Source organism: Panthera uncia (assembly GCF_023721935.1).
Source record: "Panthera uncia isolate 11264 chromosome A1 unlocalized genomic scaffold, Puncia_PCG_1.0 HiC_scaffold_17, whole genome shotgun sequence".
NCBI lineage: Eukaryota > Metazoa > Chordata > Mammalia > Carnivora > Felidae > Panthera > Panthera uncia.
In genome coordinates, this window is record NW_026057577.1 from 87,490,433 (window position 1) to 87,493,472 (window position 3,040).

The following is a 3,040-nucleotide window of genomic DNA, read 5'->3' on the forward strand; positions in this document are numbered from 1 at the left end:
GGGGGGGGGGGGGGGGGGGGGGGGGGGGGGGGGGGGGGGAAGAACATGGTGGCAGGGACGTAGACAGAGGATAAATAAAGGAGCAAGTGAAGAACATCTCTCCAAAATATTTTAGTGTAGAGGGAAGGAGTCAAGATGGTGGAACAGTACAGAAGTTTTTTGTGTGTCTCCCATCAATGAAATACAGCCATACCATACACTAAACCATCCTGCACACCTAGAAAACGATCTAAGAATTAACAACAATCTGCACAACCTGAACCACAGAATTCAGCAGGTATGTAGCATGGAGAGGTGAACTTGGGGAGAGAGAAGGCACAGAGGGTGGGGAGCCGCTTTTGCATGCAGAGAGAGGATGGAGACTGGGGGAGAATATGGGAAAAGCACCCATCCCCAAAAGCTGCTGGAGAGAAAGTGGAAAATTGAAAACAGCCACAGGGACTGAACTAAAAAGGCAGAAAGGACAAAGGAGAAAGGAGAGGGTTTAAATTCCATTAAGACTGTAATCAGGGGGAACGCAGAGTCTGAAACTTCGCAGCTCGATACCTGGAGGTGCTCTGGTGGAAAGGGCGAATCCTCAGGAGCAGAGTGGGGTCCGGGAGGTTCTTGGGCCACACGGGGAGAAGCGGTTCCACTGCTGGAAGGACATTTGGTAGAGGCTGTGAGGCCACCTGGGCCCAGCAGACCCCAGAGAACAGCCACATTCATTGGTGCTGGAACAAGATCGTTGGGGGTTAAGCCTGGTGCCAGATGTGTGTTGTGATTTTCCATAATCCCTGAGGTGCTGCTGCTACACTATCTCGCGAACTTTTTCTGGGGTGGGCTGGCACCTGGCTGCAGTCTCTGGGCATCAGCAGCATCACGGTCCCACAAGTGTTCCTGAGTGCGGCAGGCACCGGGCCATTGCTCAGTGAGATCCTCCGCAGCGGGCAGAGCAGGTCAAAGCCGCAGTGCCTCAGAAATGGGGCGCCGGGGAAGTCAGCCACATCTGAGACAAAACTCAGGAGGGAGGTGCTGCCTGGGGCTTGGTCACAGACAGTGTGGAAGCAGGGAGTGGACAGAAGCCGAAGATGGACGGGTGCATGATTGCTGATCAGGGAGAACAGAGTTCTGAAACTAGAGACTGGGTAGCTGGGTGACACCATTTTCACCACTGCCACGCATGTGCATATGCACCTACAAGCACCACAATTCACCCCAGCAGGCTAGCAGTGCCATCTAGTGGAGAACAGAGCCATTACACTAAGCCCCGCCCAACTAGGCCAACCTCGCTCTTCAAGAACACAAGTCTCACCGCCTGCTTAGTTTATGGACTATGAAGCACTTTATAGTTTGACTTCTAGGGGAAAACAAAGTAATTTCAGTTGTATTTCAGTCTGTTAGCTGGTCCAACTATTCAATTTTCTTTCTTTCTTTCTTCTTTTTCTCTTTTTCGTTTCTTTTTCTTGAATACAGAAAGAGAAAAAATTCAATTAATTTTCAATTTTTATTAAAAATATTTTTCTTTAATGTTTTTTTACCATATGTTTTACTTTTGTATAAATTTTTTAAAATTCTATTTTACTTCCATCATTTCATTTTAGTCTACTTCAGTGTATTCATTTTTTCAAATTTTCAAACGATTTCCTTTTTTTTTCTTTTTTCCTCCTTTTTTCTCTAATCTATCAAGCCACTTTCAACACCCAGACCAAAACACACCTAGGATCTAGCATCATTTATTTTATTTTGTGTGTTTGTTTTTAATTTTTTAATTTTAATATATTTTTTAAAAATTTTAATTTTTTATACCTCATTTATTCCTTTTCTCCATTCAAAATGACAAAACAAAGGAATTCACCCCAAAAGAAAGAGCAGGAAGAAATAACAGCCAGGGACTTAACCAACACAGATACAAGCAAGATGTCTGAACCAGAATTTAGAATCACAATAATAAGAATACTAGCTGGAGTCGAAAATAGATTAGAATTCCTTTCTGCAGAGATGAAAGAAGTAAAAACTAGTCAGAATTAAATAAAAAATGCTATAACTGAGCTGCAATCTCGAATGGATGCCACGGTGGCAAGGATGGAGGAGGCAGAACAGAGAATCAGTGATATAGAGGACAAACTTATGGAGAATAATGAAGCAGAAAAAAAGAGGGAGATTAAGGCAAGAGAGCATGATTTAAGAATTAGAGAAATCAGTGACTCATTAAAAAGGAACAACATCAGAACCATAGGGGGTCCCAGAAGAGAGAGGAAGAGAGAGAAATAGGGGTAGAAGGGTTATGTGAGCAAATCATAGTGGAAAACTTTCCTAACCTGGGGAAAGACACAGACATCAAAATCCAGGAAGCACAGAGGACTCCCATTAGATTCAACAAAAACCAACCATCAACAGGCATGTCATAGTCAAATTCACAAAATACTCAGGCAAGGAGAGAATCATGAAAGCAGCAAGGGAAAAAAGTTCTTAACCTACAAGGGAAGACAGATCAAGTTTGCAGCAGACCTAGCCACAGAAACTTGGCAGGCCAGAAAGGAGTGGCAGGATATATTCAATGTGCTGAATCAGAAAAATATGCAGCCAAGAATTCTTTATCCAGCAAGGCTGTCATTCAAAATAGAAGGAGAGATAAAAAGTTTTCCCAGCAAACAAAAATTAAAGGAGTTTGTGACCACTAAACCAGCCCTGCAAGAAATTTTAAGGGGGACTCTCCGAGGGGAGAAAAAGATAGATAGATAGATAGATAGATAGATAGATAGATAGATACCAAAGCAACAAAGATTAGAAAGACCAGAGAATACCACCAGAAACTCCAACTCTACAAGCAACATAATGGCAATAAATTCATATCTTTCAGTACTCACTCTAAACGTCAATGGACTCAGTGCTCCAATAAAAAGACATAGGGTAACAGAATGGATAAGAAAACAAGATCCATCTATATGCTGTTTATAAGAGACCCACTGGAGACCTAAAGACACCTTCAGATTGAAAGTAAGGGGATGGAGAACCATCTATCATGCTAATGGTCAACAAAAGAAAGCCGGAGTAGCCA

The 3,040-nt window shown here is 42.8% G+C and overlaps 1 pseudogene; it reads right to left on the reverse strand.

Moving 5' to 3' along the window:
* The window catches only part of LOC125934380 (apolipoprotein C-I-like), an 18,422-nt pseudogene extending 17,321 nt beyond the window's left edge, over window positions 1-1,101 (reverse strand).
* Window positions 1,102-3,040: the final 1,939 nt, after the last annotated feature.